Consider the following 9,668-nt stretch of genomic DNA (forward strand, 5'->3'; position numbering starts at 1 on the left):
TCAAGAAAGTTTTCTGAAATATGCCAGCATGTAACTGAAATATTTGTAGCTGCATTTTTTATGTGTGTTTCTCACTCCTTGTCTCATTACCTTGGTTTCAAAAACACGATGTACTTTACACTGTTGCAGCAGCCTGATCCCTTATCTAGGGCTCTCCCAGTGTTTGCCGGCACAGCTGCAGTGCTGATTCTTTGAACATGGAGCGTTGTCTGCAGCGTTTTGTTTGTTTGGTAAATTTTCAAAGTGCCAAAGATAAAACCTGTGCCCAAGGATATCCCAAGAAAACCTGTGCCCAAGATAAAATCCTGGCAGGCAGCTCCAGCCCTGTGCTCTCAGGTAGTGCCCAGTCCTGGGAGGCTGTGCAGTCCCTGGCTGTGACCCTGGGGTGGCTCTCCACCCTGCTTCCAGCTCCCTCCATCAGCACTGGAAGCACTGCAGCAGTGACTCAGGACATGGTTTTTGAGGAATGCTATATTTCAGTGTCCCTGGAATGCCTGGCTCCTGGGAGACTGAGGAATAAAGTGGAAAGGTGAAATTCCCTTTGAACCAGGCAGCCCTTTGGGTCAGTCTGGCCTGTCCTGTGTGACACATGGCAGTTGTGCCATTTCAGGTGTCTGCAGGCTGGCAGTGTGGGTCAGTCTGGCCTGTCCTGTGTGACACATGGCAGTTGTGCCATTTCAGGTGTCTGCAGGCTGGCAGTGTGGGTCAGTCCGGCCTGTCCTGTGTGACACATGGCAGTTGTGCCATTTCAGGTGTCTGCAGGCTGGCAGTGTGGGTCAGGCTGTGTGAGTGGCACAGCAGGGCACTGTAGCTGTTCCCACAGTGCAGCTCTGCTTTCCTCCTGGGTCACAAGCGCTACCAGGCAGAGAGGCACTAAAAGAATACATGGCTGCCATTTGCTGAAGTGGTGTGAAATGCAAAATTAACATTAAACAGGGATGGATCCAGTACCTGAAGGGGGACTGCAGTGAAACTGGAGAGGCACTCTTGATCAGGAACTGTAGTGACAGGACAGGGAGCAATGGGTTCAGACTGAAAGAGGGGAAATTTAGGTTTAGGCTTACAGAAGAAATTATTTACTGTGAGGGTGGTGAGGCACTGGAAGAGGATGTCCAGAGAAGCTGTGAATGCCCCATTCCTGGAAGAGTTCAGGGCCAGGCTGGATGGGGCTCTGAGCAACCTGGTCTAGTGGAAGGTGTCCAGACCCTTGAGACAGGGGCTGGAACTATATGGTCTTAATGGTTCCACCCAAACCAAGCTATTTTTTGATTCTACATTGAGTTATGTTCATGCTTACATTGAGTTATGTCCCTGCTTGCTGAGGAGGAATTAAATAGGATAAAAAATTGTTCTTCATTAGGAATTAATTTTTTTCTGAAATTCCTGAATTCCTTTCCTGAACCTGGTGGGAGATGAAGATGCCAAGTAAATCAGAGCTTTCAGCTGTTCTTGCTTTATTTTTGGATTCTTTTGAGCAATTTGGCTCTAAAACTATTTATTGTAGGTTTGAAAAATCACCACAAAGAAACTTGCTAATACTGACACCAGATATACAATTCATATTCCTCACCTCTGTCTGCAAGAGAAATTTTTCTTGCAGTATTTCCAAATGTCGCCTTTTAGAATATGTTTAAATATGAAAAATAAAAGGTGTAAAATTCTGCTACATGGCAACAATAGGTGCAAACAAGAAAAAATATCAGATGGTGAAAAAATATCAAGATGGCAAGAAATGGTGAAAAGAAAGAGTTTAAGTTTTAAACACAAAGATTTATTTATGAAAATATTTGTTGAACTCAGTTATTTTTTAAATCTACCAAAAATGCAAAAGGTAATGACTTTTTCTTTGTTTTAAATAACAAACAAAAATTCAAAGCATCTCTGTTCACCTAACAAGAAAGAAGGAAGCCTGTTACAGATATGTGTAATCCTGATTCTCCCAATTAGCTTGATTTATGCAGAATGAATGTTATAGTTAAACCCCAGAAAGATTATACTTTTATGCATGGTTTGGCAGAAATAATATACCTTCTTCCTCATTTTTCTGACAAAATATTTTTTTTACAGCAGAAAACTGTGTGTATTCAGCTGGGGAAAAGTCCCTATCTTTCAGCCTTCTTTAAAGGCAAGAAGCTCAGTGCTGCTTATCTGAGCAGTGACCAATCCCCTGAATGCTAACTGCTCTTTGTTAGTGCTGGGCCATGATAATAGGGTAGCTTATCCTCTCCATCCTAGGAAACCACAGCAGGTGATGGGCCTCTGTCATTCACCATAAATCATTAGAGATTACTGATATTGCCCTTTCCAAGACAAACATGGCAGCAGTTTGAAGATGCAAGGAAATATTTAGATGGCATTGTTCAAACCTGAGAGTTTTCTGCCCCTTACTGAAATATTTGTGCTACCCTCACTTCATTGTATTTTTTTAATGACATAATCTTTATATGTGATACTGTCTTTTAACACTAAAAATCATGGAGGGAAAATAGCTGATTTTAGCTGACTTGGGTCTTCTGGCACAGGGTGTTTCTTGCAGGGGTTGTACATCTCACATGCACCTCTGCAGCCAGAGCCAGCAGCCTGGGCCAGCCTGGTGCTCACACACTCCCTTTGGTCAGACACCTTGCCCTGACCCCTCTCTCCTCGCAGAAGGGCTGGCAGGGTTCCACTGCTGCCATCCCACTGCAGCTGGGGCTGTAGGCAGCTGCACCCCTGGAAGAAGAGGCACTACACATCTCCAAATGGTGCTTCAGGCACCCCAGGTGCTGCTGCTTGGGCCCAGGCTGCAGATCTCCTGTAACTTATTTCTCCATTGTAATGGCTCCCCTAGGAAGGCTGAAGTTTGATTACTAATTCTTCAGGCCACCTTGAAAGGCTCAGCACCTTGAAATTGGTGGAGTTCCATGAGGATTCACACTTAACCCATGAGTCCTCACACAGGTAGGGCAGCTGTGCAGGTCATCCACAAAAGGGATGAAAGAGTTCCCTTTGGAAAGAGTCCCTCCTTAAAAAGTACCTCACTGCTGGCCAGCTGGATTAGTATTATGTCTTTATTACTTCCTAATAATTGAGCACAGCAATTGTAAAATCTTTAAAGAATAGAGACTGAATAACATTCTGCTTAATGCTAAGATTATCAATGAAGACTATGTCTCATTTTGTATTAAAATCACATCTAAAAGTCATTTTATAAGTGCCTAATTGCTTGTTTATGGAAATAGCTACTTCAAATGATTTCTGTGATTAGCCTGACTGTTTCACTGTAAGTGGATATGAATTAAAGAGAATCAATCCTAGAATTCTTTTGAAATAAAAGATTGAATCTATCTTAATGTAAATTAATAACATTTACTGGAAAAATGCCTGCCTTATGCTGAACATCTCTTTGTAACGGCTACTCTGTGTTTTCCAGGCAAGTCAGGTCCACCCAGTGTGTTGCTCTGAAGTGATGGATCTGAGCTTTGTGTCAGCACTTCCAGCTGCAGAGTCAGTGTATTATCCACACCAACATCCCTCTGCAGCTGGGCTTTAGTGGGAATGGATTTGACTCCAGGCTCTGCACTGAGGTAGAGAAGGAAGACTATAACATATGTCCATTGAGTAAGTCTTCTTGTCCAAAACGTTTCAAAGAGTTAAAGGGAATTAAAAAAAAAAAAAAAAAGAAAAAGAAAAGAAAAAAAAAAAAAAGATGTTTCTATCTGTGTTTTATGATTGCCTAAACTCAAATCAAAGCAGGTAGAAATGGGTGGCTCACTGGCCCTGGAGGTCAGCAAAAAAGCTGAGCATAGTTCCAAAGGTGTGGGGTGCCACTCTCCTTCCTACAGCACTGATAAAAGCAGGCACCCAGCCTTGTTGAGCATCCACCTTGTCCTCACCAGTCCATGGAGATGGACAGGCTCATCCTCACCAGTCCATGGAGATGGACAGGCTCATCCTCACCAATCTATGGACATAGACAGACACATCCTCACCAATCCATGGAGATGAACAGGCTCATCCTCACCAATCTATGGAGATAGACAGACACATCCTCACCAATCCATGGAGATGGACAGGCTCATCCTCACCAGTCCATGGAGATGGACAGGCACATCCAGTGCACACTGTACCCCCTGTTTTGGACACCACCCTTTGCATGAGACCCAGGCCCCATCTCCCATCTCCCAGACCAACTCCAGCTGGCCACATGGGCTGAATGCCTAACTTTTAAATGGCTGATGTCTGTCCAGCTAAGTCCCAGCACACTGATCTGAGTCTCTCTATCCAGCCCTGTCTCCCTGCTGGCCAGCAGAAGGATGTACCTGATGCCCCATTATTCTATTCTTACCAGCTGCTGCCCTGTCACTACCATCTCATGTCACCTTAGGTTGGCTCTCAGGTTTAACAAGGAGAATGAGTCTTTTACTCCCCACAAGTCACCTTAATGAGGCATATAGGAGACCTCTTCAGATGGTGGTTCAGTTCTTTGCTCATTTGTCCCTCTGAGGTTGTCAAATTCCCCACTGGCATGATAAGGGGAATTGGCTGTGAAAACACTCCCAGTGGCCACAGGGACCCTGTGGGACCACTTGAGACAACTTGCTCAAGCTCTGCTAGACCAGAAGTCTAATTTATGGCCTGTCTCCCATGTGCCATCTGGTTACATAGAATAAAAATGTCTTACTGCCATTCAGAAGAAGGTAATCCAGGAAGTTCTCAAGCCAATCTCATGCCTACAGTATTTACACTTCTTCTATCTATGCCAGAGGCTGAAGGCAAAGAGCAAGAGAACTGGTCCTTGATCTGAAACACACTCATATGTGCCATGAAAGGGACAATCTGTAGGAAAAAACAATTTATGGATGACCAAAACAAAACTTGGGAAAAGTGGGTGTGTTTCTCCCTATAAGTGTAGTATTGCATTTCAGGGAAGAGGCAAACTGCACAGTATCATCTGAGGGACAGTCTAGGTTGAAAAACACTCTAATTTTGTGCCCTCACTCAGCAGTTAGCAGTGTCCAGGCAGAACTCACCTCTTTCCAAGAAGTGGAGCCCTTTGAGGGAGCGGTGAGTGCTAAACTCCAGGGAGGCATTTCAAGTTCGGTTGTTTGTTCCTGGAGGAAAAATCATTGAGCGCTTCCAATCATTCTGAATGTGCATTCAAGACCAGTTGCTGGCAATCTAGAACAAGCCAGGAATCGATTCAGGAAGGTGGCAATCCATTACCATGATATGCACTTAAAAATATCTTAAAGAGACCACGCAGTATTTGCTTTTTATAAAAATCAGAACAGCAGGATGAGAAGCCACAGCTTTATCAGCAGTGCACTCTGAGGACAGCAGAAGACACAGCTCCCGTCATTTCAGTTTCCAAGTGCATATGTGCAAAAGCTTAGTTACAAACTACAAGATTGTACATATTTCATAAAATGTGCAAAAATTTGATACTTCCTATGAATATTATTTATTGCTTTGTAAAGTAATGTATGTATGCATTCAGCCATCTGTATAGAATGTATATATCTTGTATTGCTGTGCACACAGACAGTGCAGTTTATTTCATCTGAAACATACTTTGCTTTCCTTTTCCAGAGGTATGTATAATCTGCTATGAAAACAGGGAAAAATAATTTCCCTATTAAAAGAAAATTTGCATTAATGTCAATGTCTCAGCTCTCTTGAAATAGCATTTAGAAGGAAATTTAGAAGAAAAAATGTCAAAAAAATGAAAACGTGTTACAATTTGGATTTTTTTCTGTGACTTTGATGTATTTTCTAATTTTATGCACTATGCTTTTAAAATTGCTCATGACTGGCCTCTACATAAATATGGACTCAGTTGAAGACTGTCAAATGTGAATATTGAATTGCACAAAACTTACATCTAATAAAGCATGACAGACAAAATAGATTACATCTCTTGCTTCTTAGTTAGAAGAAAACCTACAAGTTTCATAAACATGTTTATCCACTTGCTTTTGTGTGAATTTTCAAGCATCAGAAAGGGTTATCTTCCAGTGACCAAACAGACAAGACCAGAGGCTGTGCCACCAAAAATCCCGCTGAGAACCTCATCCCAGGTCCAGTTTGCTCCCATGGGCAGCACTGGACTGGCAACAGGTGTGCAAACCCAAAGGGCTTGGCAGAGGAGAGGTTTTTTGATGCTCCCATTTCTGCCACCACTGACCTGCAGCACTGGTGGAGATGTGAATGCAGCACCGGGGGCTGTGGAGGGAGCAGGGGAGAGATGAGGCCACAGCCTGAGCAATGAAAAGCTGCAGTCAGCATTGCCTGTAAAAACAAAGGGCTCTGAGCAATTGTATTAGAATAATTGGATACATCTAACAGTTATTGGCTGTGAAACTCAGCTGCATAAGGTTGATTAATTAATGGAAATATACAGAAGCATGTTGTGAAAGCTCTCCTGTGACAGGTTGGCATCGGTGGACTTTGTGTCTGGCTCACTGGAAGGAAACTGTGAGTGACCTTTGCTTCAACATCCATACCACTTAGAGCATCTGTTACACACAGTTTTGGCCCTCTTAGAATCAATTGCAGCTCACAATTGAAGGAGATGTTGCTTTTGTGGAGAGTTATTGCACTTGAGGTCATCCATCCAATCCACCAGGTCCATGGCTCTTTTCCATCCTCACTACAAACATTGTGAGCTGGATGCAGATTTAGGAATGTAGGAGTGCTGCAGGAGGCAGAATGTCACACTAACTTCATTTTCTTCTGCTTGGCATTGTTTTATTCAGATTCATAATGCAGCTCACACTTTGCTCCATGTTTGACTTATTATTAATAATATTATTTAAAGCATAAACAGTATAGACAATTGACAAAAGACTGTTTATTGGGAAGGTTTTCTTTGTATGTTTAGACCATCCCTCATTTAAAACTTCAATATCCTGTTGGCTACAGTTCTGTTCTATATCATTATACAAAACTGCTTCTTATATTGCATTGTCTTCCAAGTGATCTGTGTATTATAATATTAAACACTACTAAATAATCTGAATACTGCATTTGAGTAGATATTTTTCACAGATTACATGTATCAAAACAGACCTTTCACTGTGCATTTAACATTAAAAGGTATGGAGCACAGTAATCCCATTAGTTTGGGGGTTTTTTTTATGTAGCACTTTGCACAAATTGGAAGTTCCCTGATACTCACTGGAAAATCTATAGAGAAAAGTGTTGCAAGACACTTCTCACAGCACTGCAAGCAATGCAGTTCCCAGAGGCTGCAAATTCTACAAGTCTGCAGTCTGGTTTCTTTCTGCTCAGGCAGACAAGGCCATTACGAGTTGTGCTGGCACATCAGCAATCTCATGGCTTGAACACACAAAGAAGTAAAGAAATTCTCTGAGCAACCTGTTCCAGCATCTCACAGTAATGAAGAATTTCCTCCTGACATCTCATTTCAACCTGTACTTTTTCAGGGTGAAGCCATTCCCCCTTGTCCTAGAATTACAGGCCATGGTAAAAAGTCCAGCTCTCATTTCAGTGCTTTGGGTGCTGCAAGGCTGATAGCAGGTCAGAGCCTTCTCCTCTCCATGCCAAACAGCCCCAGCTCTCTCAGGCTGTCCTCATAGGAGGGGTGCTCCAGCCCTTTGTCCCTCTCATGCTGGGTCCCCAGAGCTGGCTGCAGAACTCCAGGTGAGGTCTCATGAGAGTGGAGCTGAGGGAGTGAATCCCTTCCCTCGACACCCCTCCTGGTGCAGCTGAGGACTCTGCTGGCTTGCAGGGCTGTGAGCACACATTGCTGGGTCATGTCCAGCTCCTTGTCCACCAACACCCACAATTCTTAGAACAGCTTTGTCATATAATACAAGAATGGTAAAAAGTATCACCTTATGCTGCCTGACATTACTTTCAGATAGAAATGTTCTGGACCAGAACTGTGCTTCTCTTGGTTTCTGCTGCATCTTGTCCAGTGTTGACATTAATTACCAGTTTACATTGTATTTCTATTTGCATGAGAGATCTTGGGAATTCTCTACTGGAAAAATACATTTCTTTGCTGTTTCATACTATCAGACATAGGGATTTATTAAGATACTCATTAAGAAAATATGTCAAGTCTCTTACCTAATAGGTTTTATTAAGTTTGGGGTTATTAACTTTACTGGGTTTTATTAAGTTTTCTGCCACTGGCTTAAAGGACACTCTTACCAGGAAATTAAGTTAATGAAGCTTATTTCCATATTATACTTATATTAGGAATATTATGTGCACCCTCATTCAGAGCTGGTCAAATGTAAATAAGGATATCTTTACTGGGAGTTACTCTAGGGTCCCTCAAGCCACTTAATTCAGTTTCATCAGTATGACTGAGAACTGATTCTTAAGCTTTCTTGTGTAACCTCAACTTCTTGCTAATCCTCCTGCAACAGATTATTAGCCTTTGATTAAGATAGGTTATTATTTTCTTTATTATAATTTTTCATTTGTTTGTAGTAACCATACTTGAATTTGTTAAGCTTCAGGGGGCACTCCAGTGAACTTGTGAGTGCAGTTTCCATGTAAGAAGGGAACAGATCTGGTAAGTCACTATACATTCACACAAACACAACAGACCCTAGAACAGCTCTAAAATTCAAATTAAGGCAGAGGATCTAAAACCACATTCTCTTGCACTGAAAAATTAAATAAATGCTATTGGGGGAAACAAAAAAATTTTTGCTGAGAGAAAAATGTGCTCTCCCTGCTGCTTCACCAGAGCGGGATAATTTTCTGCAATGACACTTTCCAAAGCCTACCCAGTAGATATTTTCCAGGAACAAGAGGCACAGGAAGAACAAAATGAAACATCACTACAGCTGAGTTGTGGTGTTTCATCCATTGAGAAACCTGAACGGAAACATTTCTGATGTTGAAAATGTTATAGAAATTGTTACCTTCAGCACTGGCTTCTTTGCAGACTTTTTCTAGATGCCATGTGAAAATAAGGCTTTGAAGAAAACAGTAAAGATGGATGGGGTGAGTCTTCTCAAGCAATGCAAGATGTTTTTTGATAAAAAATGTTACTGTGCCTGGTGAAAAGAGCAGAGAGACAACTGGAAAAAAAAAAGTGATGGAGATATCTAAGAGAAAGGCTGAAGTTTGAAAAAGTGACTGGCCATACAGGCTAGCATTACTTTCAGTGAAGAAAAAAAGGTTATCCTACTCTTTTTGAAGATCAAAACAGCAGGACACATCTCCAAACATTGCAGGCTCTGCTATTACCTCTAGCATGGGCACTGCAGAGAGCTAATTCTCACCTAGATTAGGCTGAACCCTGTCCATTGAAAAGAGGCAATCACACTGATTTCACTCCTTCTAAACATTTAAATCCTTTCTGTTACATTATTTTATGGAGTATAATTGTTATGCTCAATTTTTCTAAGAGCACAGGACCAGTTTTCCATCTGAACACAGGTGTTCACAGCATATGGAAGATGTCAAGGTGAGCGTAATCATAATTTCCAAAAAAAGTGAAGGCACATGGGTGGAGACAAAATAATGACTCTTTGCTTTTAGATTTTGCTTCTTTCTTCAGTGAATTAAACTAAATGCAGTATAGACAAAGTGCAAATACCAGAAAAGAAATTATCTGTGCTTTCATAGGTAGCATTGCTATAAGAGCTACATCTCCAAAGGTATCAGGGAAACAAAAAGATAACATTCATTTTCATGCTTCT

This window comes from Ammospiza nelsoni, chromosome 2, assembly GCF_027579445.1.
Source record: "Ammospiza nelsoni isolate bAmmNel1 chromosome 2, bAmmNel1.pri, whole genome shotgun sequence".
Lineage (NCBI taxonomy): Eukaryota > Metazoa > Chordata > Aves > Passeriformes > Passerellidae > Ammospiza > Ammospiza nelsoni.